Here is a 21,088-nt window from a genome sequence, read left to right as displayed (position 1 = left end):
CTCTGTTACAGCTGGGCCCTGACTGAGACCTCTGTTACAGCTGGGCCCTGACTGAGACCTCTGTTACAGCTGGGCCCTGACTGAGACCTCTGTTACAGCTGGGCCCTGACAGACCTCTGTTACAGCTGGGCCCTGACTGAGACCTCTGTTACAGCTGGGCCCTGACTGAGACCTCTGTTACAGCTGGGCCCTGACTGAGACCTCTGTTACAGCTGGGCCCTGACTGAGACCTCTGTTACAGCTGGGCCCTGACTGAAGACCTCTGTTACAGCTGGGCCTGACTGACCTCTTACAGCTGGGCCCTGACTGAGACCTCTGTTACAGCTGGGCCCTGACTGAGACCTCTGTTACAGCTGGGCCCTGACTGAGACCTCTGTTACAGCTGGGCCCTGACTGAGACCTCTGTTACAGCTGGGCCCTGACTGAGACCTCTGTTACAGCTGGGCCCTGACAGACCTCTGTTACAGCTGGCCCCTGACTGAGACCTCTGTTACAGCTGGGCCCTGACTGAGACCTCTGTTACAGCTGGGCCTGACTGAGACCTCTGTTACAGCTGGGCCTGACTGGGGCCCTCTGTTACAGCTGGGCCCTGACTGAGACCTCTGTTACAGCTGGGCCCTGACTGAGACCTCTGTTACAGCTGGGCCCTGACTGAGACCTCTGTTACAGCTGGGCCCTGACTGAGACCTCTGTTACAGCTGGGCCCTGACTGAGACCTCTGTTACAGCTGGGCCCTGACTGAGACCTCTGTTACAGCTGGGCCCTGACAGACCTCTGTTACAGCTGGGCCCTGACTGAGACCTCTGTTACAGCTGGGCCCTGACTGAGACATCTGTTACAGCTGGGCCCTGACTGAGACCTCTGTTACAGCTGGGCCCTGACTGAGACCTCTGTTACAGCTGGGCCCTGAGACCTCTGTTACAGCTGGGCCCTGACTGAGACCTCTGTTACAGCTGGGCCCTGACTGAGACCTCTGTTACAGCTGGGCCCTGACTGAGACTCTCTGTTACAGCTGGGCCCTGACTGGGGCCTCTGTTACAGCTGGGCCCTGACTGAGACCTCTGTTACAGCTGGGCCCTGACTGAGACCTCTGTTACAGCTGGGCCCTGACTGAGACCTCTGTTACAGCTGGGCCCTGACTGAGACCTCTGTTACAGCTGGGCCCTGACTGAGACCTCTGTTACAGCTGGGCCTGACTGAGACCTCTGTTACAGCTGGGCCCTGACTGAGACCTCTGTTACAGCTGGGCCCTGACTGAGACCTCTGTTACAGCTGGGCCTGACAGACTCTCTGTTACAGCTGGGCCCTGACTGAGACCTCTGTTACAGCTGGGCCCTGACTGAGACCTCTGTTACAGCTGGGCCCTGACTGAGACCTCTGTTACAGCTGGGCCCTGACTGAGACCTCTGTTACAGCTGGGCCCTGACTGAGACCTCTGTTACAGCTGGGCCCTGACTGAGACCTCTGTTACAGCTGACTGAGACCCTACACTGACAGACCTCTGTTACAGCTGGGCCCTGACTGAGACCTCTGTTACAGCTGGGCCCTGACTGAGACCTCTGTTACAGCTGGGCCCTGACTGGAGACCTCTGTTACAGCTGGGCCCTGACTGACCTCTGTTACAGCTGGGCCCTGACTGAGACCTCTGTTACAGCTGGGCCCTGACAGACCTCTGTTACAGCTGGGCCCTGACTGAGACCTCTGTTACAGCTGGGCCCTGACTGAGACCTCTGTTACAGCTGGGCCCTGACTGAGACCTCTGTTACAGCTGGGCCCTGACTGAGACCTCTGTTACAGCTGGGCCCTGACTGAGACCTCTGTTACAGCTGGGCCCTGACTGAGACCTCTGTTACAGCTGGGCCCTGACTGAGACCTCTGTTACAGCTGGGCCCTGACTGAGACCTCTGTTACAGCTGGGCCCTGACTGAGACCTCTGTTACAGCTGGGCCCTGACTGAGACCTCTGTTACAGCTGGGCCCTGACTGACCTCTGTTACAGCTGGGCCCTGACTGAGACCTCTGTTACAGCTGGGCCTGACTGAGACATCTGTTACAGCTGGGCCCTGACTGAGACATCTGTTACAGCTGGGCCCTGACTGAGACCTCTGTTACAGCTGGGCCCTGACTGACAGACCTCTGTTACAGCTGGGCCTGACTGAGACCTCTGTTACAGCTGGGCCCTGACTGAGACCTCTGCTGGGCCCTGACAGCTGGGCCCTGACTGAGACCTCTGTTACAGCTGGGCCCTGACTGAGACCTCTGTTACAGCTGGGCCCTGACTGAGACCTCTGTTACAGCTGGGCCCTGACAGACCTCTGTTACAGCTGGGCCCTGACTGAGACATCTGTTACAGCTGGGCCCTGACTGAGACATCTGTTACAGCTGGGCCCTGACTGGACCTCTGTTACAGCTGGGCCCTGACTGAGACCTCTGTTACAGCTGGGCCTCTGACTGAGACCTCTGTTACAGCTGGGCCCTGACTGAGACCTCTGTTACAGCTGGGCCCTGACAGACCTCTGTTACAGCTGGGCCCTGACTGAGACCTCTGTTACAGCTGGGCCTGACTGAGACCTCTGTTACAGCTGGGCCCTGACTGAGACCTCTGTTACAGCTGGGCCCTGACTGAGACCTCTGTTACAGCTGGGCCCTGACTGAGACCTCTGTTACAGCTGGGCCCTGACTGAGACCTCTGTTACAGCTGGGCCCTGACTGAGACCTCTGTTACAGCTGGGCCCTGACTGAGAGCTGGGCCCTCTGTTACAGCTGGGCCCTGACTGAGACCTCTGTTACAGCTGGGCCCTGACTGAGACCTCTGTTACAGCTGGGCCCTGACTGAGACCTCTGTTACAGCTGGGCCCTGACAGACCTCTGTTACAGCTGGGCCCTGACTGAGACCTCTGTTACAGCTGGGCCCTGACTGAGACCTCTGTTACAGCTGGGCCCTGACTGAGACCTCTGTTACAGCTGGGCCCTGACTGAGACCTCTGTTACAGCTGGGCCCTGACAGACCTCTGTTACAGCTGGGCCCTGACAGACCTCTGTTACAGCTGGGCCCTGACAGACCTCTGTTACAGCTGGGCCCTGACTGAGACATCTCTGTTACAGCTGGGCCCTGACTTTATTTGTTTATCCTCTGTTACAGCTGGGCCCTGACAGACCTCTGTTACAGCTGGGCCCTGACAGACCTCTGTTACAGCTGGGCCCTGACTGAGACCTCTGTTACAGCTGGGCCCTGACTGAGACCTCTGTTACAGCTGGGCCCTGACAGACCTCTGTTACAACTGGGCCCTGACTGAGACCTCTCTGTTACAGCTGGGCCCTGACTGAGACCTCTGTTACAGCTGGGCCCTGACTGAGACCTCTGTTACAGCTGGGCCCTGACTGAGACCTCTGTTACAGCTGGGCCCTGACTGAGACCTCTGTTACAGCTGGGCCCTGACTGAGACCTCTGTTACAGCTGGGCCCTGACTGAGACCTCTGTTACAGCTGGGCCCTGACAGACCTCTGTTACAGCTGGGCCCTGACTGAGACCTCTGTTACAGCTGGGCCCTGACTGAGACCTCTGTTACAGCTGGGCCCTGACTGAGACCTCTGTTACAGCTGGGCCCTGACTGAGACCTCTGTTACAGCTGGGCCCTGACTGAGACATCTGTTACAGCTGGGCCCTGACTGAGACCTCTGTTACAGCTGGGCCCTGACTGAGACCTCTGTTACAGCTGGGCCCTGACTGAGACCTCTGTTACAGCTGGGCCCTGACTGAGACCTCTGTTACAGCTGGGCCCTGACAGACCTCTGAGACCTCTGTTACAACTGGGCCCTGACTGAGATCTGGCTGTGGGCCCTGACTGAGACCTCTGTTACAGCTGGGCCCTGACAGACCTCTGTTACAGCTGGGCCCTGACTGAGACCTCTGTTACAGCTGGGGGACCTCTGTTACAGCTGGGCCCTGACTGAGACCTCTGTTACAGCTGGGCCCTGACTGAGACCTCTGTTACAGCTGGGCCCTGACTGAGACCTCTGTTACAGCTGGGCCCTGACTGAGACCTCTGTTACAGCTGGGCCCTGACTGAGACCTCTGTTACAGCTGGGCTATTGAGACCTCTGTTACAGCTGGGCCCTGACTGAGACCTCTGTTACAGCTGGGCTGACTGAGACCTCTGTTACAGCTGGGCCCTGACTGAGGCTGGGCCCGACTGAGACCTCTGTTACAGCTGGGCCCTGACAGACCTCTGTTACAACTGGAGACATCTGTTACAGCTGGGGGAGTCTCTGTTACAGCTGACTGAGACCTCTGTTACAGCTGGGCCCTGAGACCTCTGTTACAGCTGGGCCCTGACTGAGACCTCTGTTACAGCTGGGCCCTGACAGACCTCTGTTACACTGACTGAGACCTCTGTTACAGCTGGGCCCTGACTGAGACCTCTGTTACAGCTGGGCCCTGACTGAGACCTCTGTTACAGCTGGGCCCTGACAGACCTCTGTTACAGCTGGGCCCTGACTGAGACCTCTGTTACAGCTGGGCCTGACTGACTGAGCTGGGCCCTGACCCTCTGTTACAGCTGGGCCCTGACTGAGACCTCTGTTACAGCTGGGCCTGACTGAGACCTCTGTTACAGCTGGGCCTCTGCAGGACCTCTGTTACAGCTGGGCCTGACTGAGACCTCTGTTACAGCTGGGCCCTGACAGACCTCTGTTACAGCTGGGCCTGACAGACCTCTGTTACAGCTGGGCCCTGACAGACCTCTGTTACAGCTGGGCCCTGACTGAGACCTCTGTTACAGCTGGGCCCTGACTGAGACCTCTGTTACAGCTGGGCCCTGACTGAGACCTCTGTTACAGCTGGGCCCTGACTGAGACCTCTGTTACAGCTGGGCCCTGAGACCTCTGTTACAGCTGGGCCCTGACAGACCTCTGTTACAGCTGGGCCCTGACTGAGACCTCTGTTACAGCTGGGCCTGACTGAGACCTCTGTTACAGCTGGGCCCTGACTGAGACCTCTGTTACAGCTGGGCCTGGCCCTGACTAGAGACCTCTGTTACAGCTGGGCCCTGACAGACCTCTGTTACAGCTGGGCCCTGACAGACCTGTTCTGGGCCCTGACTGAGACAGCTGGGCCCTGACTGAGACCTCTGTTACAGCTGGGCCCTGACTGAGAGACCTCTGTTACAGCTGGGCCCTGACTGAGACCTCTGTTACAGCTGGGCCCTGACTGAGACCTCTGTTACAGCTGGGCCCTGACTGAGACCTCTGTTACAGCTGGGCCCTGACAGACCTCTTCACAGCTGGGCCCTGACTGAGACCTCTGTTACAGCTGGGCCCTGACAGAGTTACAACTGGGCCCTGACTGAGACCTCTGTTACAGCTGGGCCCTGACTGAGACCTCTGTTACAGCTGGGCCCTGACTGAGACCTCTGTTACAGCTGGGCCTGACAGACCTCTGTTACAGCTGGGCCCTGACTGAGACCTCTGTTACAGCTGGGCCCTGACAGACCTCTGTTACAGCTGGGCCCTGACTGAGACCTCTGTTACAGCTGGGCCCTGACTGAGACTCTCTGTTACAGCTGGGCCCTGACTGAGACCTCTGTTACAGCTGGGCCCTGACTGAGACCTCTGTTACAGCTGGGCCCTGACTGAGACCTCTGTTACAGCTGGGCCCTGACTGAGACCTCTGTTACAGCTGGGCCCTGACTGAGACCTCTGTTACAGCTGGGCCCTGACTGAGACCTCTGTTACAGCTGGGCCCTGACAGACCTCTGTTACAGCTGGGCCCTGACTGAGACCTCTGTTACAGCTGGGCCCTGACTGAGACCTCTGTTACAGCTGGGCCCTGACAGACCTCTGTTACAGCTGGGCCCTGACTGAGACCTCTGTTACAGCTGGGCCCTGACTGACCTCTGTTACAGCTGGGCCCTGACTGAGTTACAGCTGGGCCCTGACTGAGACCTCTGTTACAGCTGGGCCCTGACTGAGACCTCTGTTACAGCTGGGCCCTGACTGAGACCTCTGTTACAGCTGGGCCCTGACTGAGACCTCTGTTACAGCTGGGCCCTGACTGAGACCTCTGTTACAGCTGGGCCCTGACTGAGACCTCTGTTACAGCTGGGCCCTGACTGAGACCTCTGTTACAGCTGGGCCCTGACTGAGACCTCTGTTACAGCTGGGCCCTGACTGAGACCTCTGTTACAGCTGGGCCCTGACTGAGACATCTGTTACAGCTGGGCCCTGACTGAGACATCTGTTACAGCTGGGCCCTGACTGAGACCTCTGTTACAGCTGGGCCCTGACAGACCTCTGTTACAGCTGGGCCCTGACTGAGACCTCTGTTACAGCTGGGCCCTGACTGAGACCTCTGTTACAGCTGGGCCCTGACTGAGACATCTGTTACAGCTGGGCCCTGACTGAGACCTCTGTTACAGCTGGGCCCTGACTGAGACCTCTGTTACAGCTGGGCCCTGACTGAGACCTCTGTTACAGCTGGGCCCTGACTGAGACCTCTGTTACAGCTGGGCCCTGACAGACCTCTGTTACAGCTGGGCCCTGACTGACTGAGACCTCTGTTACAGCTGGGCCCTGACTGAGACCTCTGTTACAGCTGGGCCCTGACTGAGACCTCTGTTACAGCTGGGCCCTGACTGAGACCTCTGTTACAGCTGGGCCCTGACTGAGACTCTCTGTTACAGCTGGGCCCTGACTGAGACCTCTGTTACAGCTGGGCCCTGACTGAGACCTCTGTTACAGCTGGGCCCTGACTGAGACCTCTGTTACAGCTGGGCCCTGACTGAGACCTCTGTTACAGCTGGGCCCTGACTGAGACCTCTGTTACAGCTGGGCCCTGACTGAGACCTCTGTTACAGCTGGGCCCTGACTGAGACCTCTGTTACAGCTGGGCCCTGACTGAGACCTCTGTTACAGCTGGGCCCTGACAGACCTCTGTTACAGCTGGGCCCTGACTGAGACCTCTGTTACAGCTGGGCCCTGACTGAGACCTCTGTTACAGCTGGGCCCTGACAGACCTCTGTTACAGCTGGGCCCTGACTGAGACCTCTGTTACAGCTGGGCCCTGACTGAGACCTCTGTTACAGCTGGGCCCTGACTGAGACCTCTGTTACAGCTGGGCCCTGACTGGACCTCTATTACAGCTGGGCCCTGACTGGAGACCTCTGTTACAGCTGGGCCCTGACAGACCTCTGTTACAGCTGGGCCCTGACTGAGACCTCTGTTACAGCTGGGCCCTGACTGAGACCTCTGTTACAGCTGGGCCCTGACAGACTGAGACCTCTGTTACAGCTGGGCCCTGACAGACCTCTGTTACAGCTGGGCCCTGACTGAGACCTCTGTTACAGCTGGGGGCCCTGTTACACTGACAGACCTCTGTTACAGCAGCTGGGTTACAACCCTGACTGAGACCTCTGTTACAGCTGGGCCCTGACTGAGACCTCTGTTACAGCTGGGCCCTGACTGAGACCTCTGTTACAGCTGGGCCCTGACTGAGACCTCTGTTACAGCTGGGCCCTGACTGAGACCTCTGTTACAGCTGGGCCCTGACTGAGACCTCTGTTACAGCTGGGCCCTGACTGGGGCCCTGTTACAGCTGGGCCCTGACTGAACCTCTGTTACAGCTGGGCCCTGACTGAGACCTCTGTTACAGCTGGGCCCTGACAGACCTCTGTTACAGCTGGCCCTGACAGACCCTGTTACAGCTGGGCCCTGACTGAGACCTCTGTTACAGCTGGGCCCTGACTGAGACCTCTGTTACAGCTGCCCTGGCCTCTGACTGACAGACCTCTGTTACAGCTGGGCCCTGACTGAGACCTCTGTTACAGCTGGGCCCTGACTGAGACCTCTGTTACAGCTGGGCCCTGACAGACCTCTGTTACAGCTGGGCCCTGACTGAGACCTCTGTTACAGCTGGGCCCTGACTGAGACCTCTGTTACAGCTGGGCCCTGACTGAGACCTCTGTTACAGCTGGGCCCTGACTGAGACCTCTGTTACAGCTGGGCCCTGACTGAGACCTCTGTTACAGCTGGGCCCTGACTGAGACCTCTGTTACAGCTGGGCCCTGACTGAGACCTCTGTTACAGCTGGGCCCTGACTGAGACCTCTGTTACAGCTGGGCCCTGACTGAGACCTCTGTTACAGCTGGGCCCTGACAGACCTGTTACAGCTGTGACTGAGACCTCAGCTGGGCCCCTGACCTCTGTTACAGACATCTGTTACAGCTGGGCCCTGACTGAGACATCTGTTACAGCTGGGCCCTGACTGAGACCTCTGTTACAGCTGGGCCCTGACTGAGACCTCTGTTACAGCTGGGCCCTGACTGAGACCTCTGTTACAGCTGGGCCCTGACAGACCTCTGTTACAGCTGGGCCCTGACTGAGGCCTCTGTTACAGCTGGGCCCTGACAGACCTCTGTTACAGCTGGGCCCTGGACCTCCCTGGGACTGAGACCTCTGTTACAGCTGGGCCCTGACTGAGACCTCTGTTACAGCTGGGGACTGTTACAGACCTCTGTTACAGCTGGGCCCTGACAGACCTCTGTTACAGCTGGGCCCTGACAGACCTCTGTTACAGCTGGGCCCTGACTGAGACCTCTGTTACAGCTGGGCCCTGACTGAGACCTCTGTTACAGCTGGGCCCTGACTGAGACCTCTGTTACAGCTGGGCCCTGACTGAGACCTCTGTTACAGCTGGGCCCTGACTGAGACTCTGTTACAGCTGGGCCCTGACTGAGACCTCTGTTACAGCTGGGCCCTGACAGACCTCTGTTACAGCTGGGCCCTGACTGAGACCTCTGTTACAGCTGGGCCCTGACTGAGACCTCTGTTACAGCTGGGCCCTGACTGAGACCTCTGTTACAGCTGGGCCCTGACTGAGACCTCTGTTACAGCTGGGCCCTGACTGAGACCTCTGTTACAGCTGGGCCCTGACAGACCTCTGTTACAGCTGGGCCCTGACAGACCTCTGTTACAGCTGGGCCCTGACTGAGACCTCTGTTACAGCTGGGCCCTGACTGAGACCTCTGTTACAGCTGGGCCCTGACTGAGACCTCTGTTACAGCTGGGCCCTGACAGACCTCTGTTACAACTGGGCCCTGACTGAGACCTCTACAGCTGGGCTGGGCCTCTGTTACAGCTGGGCCCTGACAGACATCTGTTACAACTGGGCCCTGACTGAGACATCTGTTACAGCTGGGCCCTCACTGAGACCTCTGTTACAACTGGGCCCTGACTGAGACCTCTGTTACAGCTGGGCCCTGACTGAGACCTCTGTTACAGCTGGGCCCCCTGAGGCCTGAGAGACCTCTGTTACAGCTGGGCCCTGACTGAGACCTCTGTTACAGCTGGGCCCTGACTGAGACCTCTGTTACAGCTGGGCCCTGACTGAGACCTCTGTTACAGCTGGGCCCTGACTGAGACCGTTACAGGTCTCTGTTACAGCTGGGCCCTGACAGACCTCTGTTACAGCTGGGCCCTGACTGAGACTCTGTTACAGCTGGGCCCTGACTGAGACCTCTGTTACAGCTGGGCCCTGACTGAGACCTCTGTTACAGCTGGGCCCTGACTGAGACCTCTGTTACAGCTGGGCCTGACAGACCTCTGTTACAGCTGGCCCTGACTCTGTTAGCTGGGCCCTGACAGACCTCTGTTACAGCTGGGCCCTGACAGACCTCTGTTACAGCTGGGCCCTGACTGAGACCGAGGTCTCTGTTACAGCTGGGCCCTGACAGACCTCTGTTACAGCTGGGCCCTGACTGAGACATCTGTTACAGCTGGGCCCTGACTGAGACCTCTGTTACAGCTGGGCCCTGACTGAGACAGCTGGGGACTCTCTGTTACACAGCTGGGCCCTGACTGAGACCTCTACAGCTTACAGCTGGGCCCTGACTGAGACCTCTGTTACAGCTGGGCCCTGACTGAGACTCTGTTACAGCTGGGCCCTGACTGAGACCTCTGTTACAGCTGGGCCCTGCTCTCTGTTACAGCTGGGCCCTGACTGAGACCTCTGTTACAGCTGGGGACTGAGACCTCTGACTGAGACCTCTGTTACAGCTGGGCCCTGACTGAGACCTCTGTTACAGCTGGGCCCTGACTGAGACCTCTGTTACAGCTGGGCCCTGACAGCTGGGCCCTGACTGAGACCCTGTTACAGAGACCTCTGTTACAGCTGGGCCCTGACAGACCTCTGTTACAGCTGGGCCCTGACTGAGAGCTGGGCCCTGACTGAGACCTCTGTTACAGCTGGGCCCTGACAGACCTCTGTTACAGCTGGGCCCTGACTGAGACCTCTGTTACAGCTGGGCCCTGACTGAGACCTCTGTTACAGCTGGGCCCTGACTGAGACCTCTGTTACAGCTGGGCCCTGACTGAGACCTCTGTTACAGCTGGGCCCTGACTGAGACCTCTGTTACAGCTGGGCCCTGACTGAGACCTGTTACAGCTGGGTGAGACCTCTACAGCTGGGCCCTGACTGAGACCTCTGTTACAGCTGGGCCCTGACTGAGACCGAGACCTCTGTTACAGCTGGGCCCTCTCGTTACAGCTGGGCCCTGACTGAGACCTCTGTTACAGCTGGGCCCTGACTGAGGCCCTCTGTTACAGCTGGGCCCCTGACCTCTGAGGCCGAGGTCTCTGTTACAGCTGGGCCCTGACTGAGACCTCTGTTACAGCTGGGCCCTGAGACCTCTGAGGCCCTGACAGACCTCTGTTACAGCTGGGCCCTGACTGAGACCTCTGTTACAGCTGGGCCCTGACTGAGACCTCTGTTACAGCTGGGCCCTGACTGAGACCTCTGTTACAGCTGGGCCCTGACTGACCTCTGAGCTGGGCCCTGAGACCTCTGTTACAGCTGGGCCCTGACAGACCTCTGTTACAGCTGGGCCCTGACTGAGACCGAGGTCTGTTACAGCTGGGCCCTGACTGAGGCCGAGGTCTCTGTTACAGCTGGGCCCTGACTGAGACCTCTGTTACAGCTGGGCCCTGACTGAGACCTCTGTTACAGCTGGGCCCTGACTGAGGCCGAGGTCTCTGTTACAGCTGGGCCCTGACTGAGACCTCTGTTACAGCTGGGCCCTGACAGACCTCTGTTACAGCTGGGCCCTGACTGAGACCTCTGTTACAGCTGGGCCCTGACTGAGACCTCTGAGCTGGGCCCTGTCAGACCTCTGTTACAGCTGGGCCCTGACTGAGACCTCTGTTACAGCTGGGCCCTGACTGAGACCTCTGTTACAGCTGGGCCCTGACTGAGACCTCTGTTACAGCTGGCCCTGACAGACCTCTGTTACAGCTGGCCCTGACTGAGACCGAGGTCTCTGTTACAGCTGGGCCCTGGCCTCTGTTACACTGACTGAGACCGTTACAGGTCTCTGTTACAGCTGGGCCCTGAGACAGACCTCTGTTACAGCTGGGCCCTGACTGAGACCTCTGTTACAGCTGGGCCCTGACTGAGACCTCTGTTACAGCTGGGCCCTGACTGAGACCTCTGTTACAGCTGGGCCCTGACTGAGACCTCTGTTACAGCTGGGCCCTGACTGTTACAGCTGGACCTGAGGCCTCTGTTACAGCTGGGCCCTGACAGACCTCTGTTACAGCTGGGCCCTGACTGAGACCTCTGTTACAGCTGGGCCCTGACTGAGACCTCTGTTACAGCTGGGCCCTGACTGAGACCTCTGTTACAGCTGGGCCCTGACTGAGACCTCTGTTACAGCTGGGCCCTGACTGAGACCGAGGCCTCTGTTACAGCTGGGCCCTGACAGACCTCTGTTACAGCTGGGCCCTGACAGACTGTTACAGACCTGACTGAGACCTCTGTTACAGCTGGGCCCTGACAGACCTCTGTTACAGCTGGGCCCTGACTGAGACCTCTGTTACAGCTGGGCCCTGACTGAGACTTCTGTTACAGCTGGGCCCTGACTGAGACCTCTGTTACAGCTGGGCCCTGACTGAGACCTCTGTTACAGCTGGGCCCTGACTGAGACCGAGGCCTCTGTTACAGCTGGGCCCTGACAGACCTCTGTTACAGCTGGGCCCTGACTGAGCTGGGCCCTGACTGAGTCTCTGTTACAGCTGGGCCTCTGACTGAGGCCCTGAGGTCTCTGTTACAGCTGGGCCCTGACTGAGACCTCTGTTACAGCTGGGCCCTGTTACAGCTGGGCCCTGACTGAGAGAGGCCTCTGAGCTGGCCCTGACAGACCTCTGTTACAGCTGGGCCCTGACTGAGACCTCTGTTACAGCTGGGCCCTGACTGAGACCTCTGTTACAGCTGGGCCCTGACTGAGACCTCTGTTACAGCTGGGCCCTGACTGAGACCTCTGTTACAGCTGGGCCCTGACAGACCTCTGTTACACCTGGGCCCTGACTGAGACCTCTGTTACAGCTGGGCCCTGACTGAGACCTGTTACAGCTGACTGGACCTCTGTTACAGCTGGGCCCTGACAGACCTCTGTTACAGCTGTGACTACCAGCTGGGCCCTGACAGACCTCTGTTACAGCTGGGCCCTGACTGAGACCGAGGTCTCTGTTACAGCTGGGCCCTGACAGACCTCTCTCTGTTACAGCTGGGCCCTGACAGACCTCTGTTACAGCTGGGCCCTGACTGAGACCTCTGTTACAGCTGGGCCCTGACTGAGACCTCTGTTACAGCTGGGCCCTGACTGAGACCTCTGTTACAGCTGGGCCCTGACTGAGACCTCTGTTACAGCTGGGCCCTGACCTCTGAGACCTGAGCTGGGCCTGACAGACCTCTGTTACAGCTGGGCCCTGACAGACCTCTGTTACAGCTGGGCCCTGACTGAGACCTCTGTTACAGCTGGGCCCTGACTGAGACCTCTGTTACAGCTGGGCCCTGACTGAGACCTCTGTTACAGCTGGGCCCTGACTGAGACCTCTGAGGTGGACCTCTGTTACAGCTGGGCCCTGACTGAGACCTCTGTTACAGCTGGGCCCTGACAGACCTCTGTTACAGCTGGGCCCTGACTGAGACCTCTGACAGCCTCTGTTACAGCTGGGCCCTGACTGAGACCTCTGTTACAGCTGGGCCCTGACTGAGACCTCTGTTACAGCTGGGCCCTGACTGAGACCTCTGTTACAGCTGGGCCCTGACTGAGACCTCTGTTACAGCTGGGCCCTGACTGAGACGAGGTCTCTGTTACAGCTGGGCCCTGACTGAGACCTCTGTTACAGCTGGGCCCTGACTGGACCTCTGTTACAGCTGGGCCCTGACTGAGACCTCTGTTACAGCTGGGCCCTGACTGAGACCTCTGTTACAGCTGGGCCCTGACAGACCTCTGTTACAGCTGGGCCCTGACTGAGGCCGAGGACCTCTGTTACAGCTGGGCCCTGACTGAGACCTCTGTTACAGCTGGGCCCTGACTGAGACCTCTGTTACAGCTGGGCCCTGACTGAGACCTCTGTTACAGCTGGGCCCTGACTGAGACCTCTGTTACAGCTGGGCCCTGACTGAGACCTCTGTTACAGCTGGGCCCTGACTGAGACCTCTGTTACAGCTGGGCCCTGACTGAGACCTGAGGACCTCTGTTACAGCTGGGCCCTGACAGACCTCTGTTACAGCTGGGCCCTGACTGAGAGCTGGGCCCTGAGGTCTCTGTTACAGCTGGGACCCCTGAGACCCGAGGGTCTCTGTTACAGCTGGGCCCTGACTGAGACCTCTGTTACAGCTGGGCCCTGACTGAGACCTCTGTTACAGCTGGGCCCTGACTGAGACTTCTGTTACAGCTGGGCCCTGACTGAGACCTCCTGGGCCCTGACAGGACCTCTGTTACAGCTGGGCCCTGACTGAGACCTCTGTTACAGCTGGGCCCTGACTGAGACCTCTGTTACAGCTGTTGGGCCCTGACTGAGACCTCTGTTACAGCTGGGCCCTGACTGAGACCGAGGTCTCTGTTACAGCTGGGCCCTGACAGACCTCTGTTACAGCTGGGCCCTGACTGAGACCTCTGTTACAGCTGGGCCCTGAGGCCTCTGTTACAGCTGGGCCCTGACTGAGACCTCTGTTACAGCTGGGCCCTGACTGAGACTCTGTTACAGCTGGGCCCTGACCCTGTTACAGCTGGGCCCTGACAGACCTCTGTTACAGCTGGGCCTGTTACAGCTGGGACCTCTGAGCTGGCCCTGACTGAGGCCGAGACCTCTGTTACAGCTGGGCCCTGACTGAGACCTCTGTTACAGCTGGGCCCTGACTGAGACTTCTCTATTGACTGAGAGCTGGGCCCTGACTGAGACCTCTGTTACAGCTGGGCCCTGACTGAGACCTCTGTTACAGCTGGGCCCTGACTGAGACCCTCTGTTAGACCAGTCTGGGCCCTGACAGACTGTTACAGCTGGGCCCTGGTCTCTGTTACTGAGAGCTGGGCCCTGACTGAGACCGAGGTCTCTGTTACAGCTGGGCCCTGACAGGCCTCTGTTACAGCTGGGCCTCTGAGCTGGCCCTGAGACCTCTGTTACAGCTGGGCCCTGACTGAGTTACAGCTTGACTGACCTCTGTTACAGCTGGACCTCTGTTACAGCTGGGCCCTGACTGAGACCTCTGTTACAGTTGGGCCCTGGGACCTCTGTTACAGCTGGGCCCTGACTGAGACTCTGTTACAGCTGGGCCCTGAAAGACCTCTGTTACAGCTGGGCCCTGACTGAGACCTGTTACAGGCCTCTGTTACAGCTGGGCCCTGACTGTTACAGACCTGAGACCCTCTGTTACAGCTGGGCCCTGACTGAGGCCTCTGTTACAGGCCCTCTGTTACAGCTGGCCCTGACTGACCTCTGTTACAGCTGGGCCCGACTGAGACCTCTGTTACAGCTGGGCCCTGACTGAGACCTCTGTTACAGTTGGGCCCTGACTGAGACCCTCTGTTACAGCTGGGCCCCTGAGGTCTCTGTTACAGCTGGGCCCTGACAGGCCTCTGTTACAGCTGGGCCCTGACTGGCCTCTGTTACAGCAGCCCTGAGTGAGGCTTCTGTTTCAGCCCTGACTGAGGCCCGAGGCCTCTGTTACAGCTGGGCCCTGACTGAGACCTCTGTTACAGCTGGGCCCTGACTGGGCCCTGTTACAGCTGGCCCTGACTGAGAGGCCTCTACAGCTGGGCCCTGACTGAGACCAGCTGTTGCTGGCCCTGACTGAGACCGAGGCCTCTGTTACAGCTGGGCCCTGACTGAGACCGAGGCCTCTGTTACAGCTGGGCCCTGACTGAGACCGAGGCCTCTGTTACAGCTGGGCCCTGACTGAGACCGAGGCCTCTGTTACAGCTGGGCCCTGACTGAGACCTCTGTTACATCTGGGCCCTGACTGAGACCGAGGCCTCTGTTACAGCTGGGCCCTGACTGGACCGAGGCCTCTGTTACAGAGGGCCCTGACTGAGAGGCCTCTGTTACATCTGGGCCCTGACTGCCTCTGTTACAGCCCTGACTGAGACCGAGGCCTCTGTTACAGCTGGGCCCTGACTGAGACCGAGGCCTCTGTTACAGCTGGGCCCTGACTGAGACCGAGGCCTCTGTTACAGCTGGGGTCTCTGTTACAGCTGGGCCCTAATTGACTGGCCCGACTGGCCTCTGTTACAGCTGGGCCCTGACTGAGACAGGTCTCTGTTACAGCTGGGCCCTACGTATACAAAGTTTAGGTACAATGATTAACAAAATACACGAGACAAACAAAACCAACACAAACAAATACAGCAGCAGATTACATTTACACACAGGTTATTCCCCTAACAGGTTATTCCCCAAACAGGTTATTACCCAAACAGGTTATTCCCCAAACAGGTTATTCCACTCGCAGGTTATTCCACTCGCAGGTTATTACACTAGCCGGTTATTCCCCTCGCAGGTTATTCCCCTCGCAGGTTATTCCCCTCGCAGGTTATTCCCCTCACAGGTTATTCCACTCGCAGGTTATTCCACTCGCAGGTTATTCCACTCGCAGGTTATTCCCCTAACAGGTTATTCCCCTCACAGGGTATTCCCCTAACAGGTTATTCCCCTCACAGGTTATTCCCCTAACAGGTTATTCCCCTCACAGGTTATTCCCCTAACAGGTTATTCCCCTAACAGGTTATTCCCCTCACAGGTTATTCCCCTAACAGGTTATTCCCCTCACAGGTTATTCCCCTAACAGGTTATTCCCCTCACAGGTTATTCCCCTAGCAGGTTATTCCCCTAACAGGTTATTACCCTAACAGGTTATTCCCCTAGCAGGTTATTCCCCTCGCAGGTTATTACCCTAACAGGTTATTACACTAGCAGGTTATTCCCCTAGCAGGTTATTCCCCTCGCAGGTTATTCCCCTAGCAGGTTATTCCCCTAGCAGGTTATTCCCCTAACAGGTTATTCCCCTAACAGGTTATTCCACTCGCAGGTTATTCCCCTAACAGGTTATTCCCCTAGCAGGTTATTCCACTAACTGGTTATTCCCCTAACAGGTTATTCCACTCGCAGGTTATTCCACTAGCAGGTTATTACACTAGCAGGTTATTCCACTAGCAGGTTATTACACTAGCAGGTTATTACACTAGCAGGTTATTCCCCTAGCAGGTTATTCCCCTCGCAGGTTATTCCCCTAGCAGGTTATTCCCCTAGCAGGTTATTCCCCTAACAGGTTATTCCACTCGCAGGTTATTCCCCTAACAGGTTATTCCCCTCACAGGTTATTCCCCTAACAGGTTATTCCCCTCGCAGGTTATTCCACTAGCAGGTTATTCCACTAGCAGGTTATTCCCCAAACTGGTTATTCTACTAACAGCACAAGAACTTGCATTACCCGAAACAGTAACAAGCCAATACAAAAATACAAATCCTCCAATAAATGTATAAAATGGGCGACAAGAGTCTCAGGTTGAGTCTGCAGGCTCTTCCACAGGCAAGGAGCGTAACAGGAAATGGCAGCCATTCCCAACTCTGTGGAAATCGCATGGGCCTCAAGTGGAATCCATGCTTGTGTTACAGTATAACTTTAGTCCGTCCCCTCGCCCCGACCCGGGCTCGAACCAGGGACCCTCTGCACACATCAACAACAATCACCCACGAAGCATCGTTACCCATCGCTCCACAAAAGCCGCGGCCCTTGCAGAGCAAAGGGGAACCACTACTTCAAGGTCTCAGAGCGAGTGACGTCACCGATTGAAACGCTATTTAGCGAGCACCACCGCTAACTAGCTAGCTATTTCACATCCGTTACACTTGAGACCTGGTTTTCGGAATTATAATGTGTGTGTGTGTGTGCACGTTACCTGAACGAGGCCTGTATCAGGGCAGATCAACGTGAAGGAGAGGGGACAGTCTAGTAGTTTGGGAGGAGACTGTGTGTAGTTTGTCACCATAACAGAGCTCTTCTGTCCTCCGTCCATACGGATTATGGCCTGTTGAGAAAAACGCACTCATCACCATGACAACCACCACCCATGGTAAATGTGCACCAACAACCGGAGACAACGTTACAGACTCCACAACGGTTAAGTGTTTGAGATTGACGTCGTTCAAGTCACTTATTACTGAGAAGGTGAACATTTTCCATAGAAACATGTCATGAGAAGACCCCCCACCCCCACGGTGAGGCAGAATGAAACACACAGCCAACCTACCCATCTCTGTGAGGCAGAATGAAACACACAGCCAACCTACCCATCTCTGTGCAGGCAGAATGAAACAGTTGTAGAGTCCAGGTTTATATCCGTAAGGCTTCACCAGAGCCAGAACATCTTCCTCTGTATATCCAGTCTCTGGTAAACCTTCGATCTTCACAAACCTATTATTTCCACAACCAGGCTACACACACACACAAAGAGAATGAGGGGAGAGAAAGGGAGTGATAGAGGGAGTGAAAGAGAGAGGGGGAGAGAGAGAAGTGAAAGAGAGGGAGTGAGAGAGAGAGAGAGGGAGGAGGGGGAGAGAGAGAGGGAGGGGAGAGAGAGGGAGTGAAAGAAATAGAGGGGAGGGAGAGGGAGGGGAGAGAGAGGGAGGGAGGGGGAGAGAGAGGGAGGGGAGAGAGAGAGAGTGAAAGAAAGAGAGGGAGGGAGAGAGAGGGAGGGAGGGGGGGAGGAGAGAGAGGGGGAGAGAGGGAGGGGGAGAGAGAGAGGGAGGGGGAGAGGGAGAGAGGGGAGGGGGAGCGAGAGAGGGAGGGAGGGGGAAGGCGAGAGAGGGAGGGGAGAGAGAGAGGGAGTGAAAGAGAGAGGGAGGGAGAGAGAGAGGGAGGGAGGGGGAGAGAGAGGGAGGGAGGGGAGAGATGTTGCATTAACAGTTAAAGGGGAAGTCAGGTATAGATGAAGTTGATAACTGTTAAAGACTGACCCATTGACTCCTTACACAGCGTGATGAACCATATAACATCATTTTAAATTACTGAGCTTCACCTTTAATGTGATTCATGCATTGTTTAAAATGGCTGTTTTTATGTGTGAGGCCAAGAACACATTTTCCACAATAAACTTCTTCAAAATCTAATTACATGAACTCAAATAACATACAACTTTACTCCAAAGACAAAAACAACACATTTTCACTGAGGGGTTGACCCCAGTGTTTGACCTAAAAGCCTCAAACTGCCTTGTGTCCACCGGGCGGCCCAGCGCACATTCTCTGGTGGCAGGGACTTCTCATTGGTTACTCTGACCTCCATGTCCTTAGTGTCACCATAGGTGACAGAAACACCATTCCCCCAAAATAACACCAGAGCCGACGTCAACATCCAACTGGCGTGACTAGTGCGTTCGTGTAAAAAAAAAAGTCCAAACGTACCAGTTTAGGAATGACAGCTGCCTTAGCCGTGGTTGGCTGAGCCTTGGTATTAACCCTCCGAATTGGGTGTGGTCTTGGGACAGTCAGTTTGCGGTTTAGTTGAGGATGAAACACATTTTGGTTGCGGAAGGATCTTGGTGGTCTTGGCTGCTGAAGAGGTTCTGATTGAGGAGAGAGAGAGAGAGGAAGATGGAGGAGAGAGAGGAAGATGAGGAAGAGAGAGAGAGAGGAAGAGAGAGAGAGAGAGAGAGAGAGAGAGAGAGAGAGGAAGATGAGGAAGAGAGAGAGAGAGGAGGAAGAGAGAGAGAGGAAGATGAGGAGGAGAGAGAGAGGAAGATGAGGAAGAGAGAGAGAGAGAGAGAGGAAGATGAGGAAGAGAGAGAGAGAGATGAGGAAGAGAGAGAGAGGAAGATGAGGAGGAGAGAGAGAGGAAGATGAGGAAGAGAGAGAGGAAGATGAGGAAGAGAGAGGAAGATGAGGAGGAGAGAGAGGAAGATGAGAGAGAGAGAGAGAGGAAGATGAGGAAGAGAGAGAGGAAAGATGAGGAAGAGAGAGAGAGGAAGATGAGGAAGAGAGAGAGGAAGATGAGGAAGAGAGAGAGGAAGATGAGGAAGAGAGAGAGGAAGATGAGGAAGAGAGAGGAAGATGAGAGAGAGAGAAGAGATAAGGAAGAGAGAGAGAGGAAGATGAGGAGAGAGAGAGGAAGATGAGGAAGAGAGAGGAGGAAGGATGAGGAAGAGAGAGAGGAAGATGAGGAAAGAGAGAGAGGAAGATGAGGAAGAGAGAGAGGGAAAGATGAGGAAGAGAGAGAGGGAAAGATGAGGAAGAGAGAGAGAGAGAGAGAGAGAGAAAGAGGCATTTTGTACCTTGATAAATGGTAACTAAATGTAAAAAATAAAAACATGCATTCATGAACACCCAAAATAACCAGCGTAATTGTAAAACATAGTAGAAGATGTTCACGAGTTCAACGGCTAGTTGGCCAGCAACCACCTGTTTATTCTTCTATGCTGGTTGGGGCGTGATAGGGACAAAGGGTGGGTCATCTAGGTGATTCATGGTTTATGTCGGCCTGGTATGGTTCCCAATCAGAAACAAGCTGTTTATCGTTGTCTCTGATTGGGGATCATATTTAGGCAGCCATTTCCTCATTGTGCTTTGTGGGATCTTGTCTACAGATAGTTGCACACCGTAGCTTCATTTTTCGTTCGTTTTTTTTTATGAGTTTCATTAATTAAAATATGTGGAACTCTACAGCGCCTTAGTCCACTCATTATGACGATTGTGACAACACAACACTTAAAGAGATCACATTGCATATCAGAAACTAGGCTAGAAGCTAGCTAAAAAGTTTGTTGCTAGCAAACCTGCCAATATTTTTTAATGATTTTTATTGAACCTTTACTGAACTAGGCAAGCCAATTAAGAACAAATTCTTATTTACAATGACGGCCTACCGACCAAACCCAAACGCTGGGCCAATTGTGCGTCGCCTATGGGACTCCCAATCGCGGCCGGTTGTGAAACAGATTGGAATCGAACCAGGGTCTGTAGTGACGCTTCTATCACTAAGATGCAGTGCCTTAGACCGCTGCGCCAGTCGGGAGCCCAAACAACTTCATTAACATATCAGTTTCTGAAAGCATTGCGTCACTAAACTAGAAACACGAGGGAGGATTTGACAGCATAGCGACACTAAACTAGAAACACGAGGAGGATTTGAGCAGCATAGCGACACTAAACTAGAAACACGAGAGGATTTGACAGCATGGCGACACTAAACTAGAAACACGAGGGAGGATTTGACAGCATAGCGACACTAAACTAGAAACACGAGGGAGGATTTGACAGCATAGCGACACTAAACTAGAAACACGAGGGAGGATTTGACAGCATAGCGACACTAAACTAGAAACACGAGGGGAGGATTTGACCTGCATAAGCTGACACTAAACTAGAAACACGAGGGAGGATTTGACAGCATAGCGACACTAAACCTAGAGAACCACGAGGAGGATTTGACCGCTTATGAGCGATTCATTAAACTAGAAACACGAGGGAGGATTTGACAGCATAGGAACACTAAACTAGAAACACGAGGGGAGGATTTGACAGCCTAGTGGCACTAACCAGAAACATCGAGGAGGATTTGACAGCATAGTGGACACTAAACTAGGAAACATCAGAGAGACTGACAGCATAGTGACACTAAACTAGAAACACGAGGAGGATTTGACAGCATAGCGACACTCAAACTAGAAACACGAGGGAGGATTTGACAGCATGGCGACACTGAGCAGAGAAACACAGAGGGAGGATTTGACAGCATAGCGACACTAAACTAGAAACACGAG

At 55.7% G+C, this 21,088-nt stretch overlaps 1 protein-coding gene across 1 annotated transcript in view; it reads right to left on the bottom strand.

Annotated features, from left to right (window-relative positions):
- Positions 1-18,789, bottom strand: part of LOC135533845 (serine/arginine repetitive matrix protein 2-like) — a 40,389-nt gene extending 21,600 nt beyond the window's left edge. Inside the window, exons 1-3 of the mRNA XM_064961057.1 lie at positions 18,735-18,789; positions 17,622-17,765; positions 17,231-17,359 (exon numbers count right to left, since the gene is read on the bottom strand). The gene's annotated coding sequence lies outside the window, so the exon portion shown is untranslated. The remainder of the gene's footprint in view (positions 1-17,230; positions 17,360-17,621; positions 17,766-18,734) is intronic.
- Positions 18,790-21,088: the final 2,299 nt, after the last annotated feature.

This window comes from Oncorhynchus masou, unplaced genomic scaffold, assembly GCF_036934945.1.
Source record: "Oncorhynchus masou masou isolate Uvic2021 unplaced genomic scaffold, UVic_Omas_1.1 unplaced_scaffold_2718, whole genome shotgun sequence".
NCBI lineage: Eukaryota > Metazoa > Chordata > Actinopteri > Salmoniformes > Salmonidae > Oncorhynchus > Oncorhynchus masou.
The sequence above is the reverse complement of the archived record's forward strand: the minus strand, read 5'-3'. Positions and strand labels throughout refer to the sequence as shown.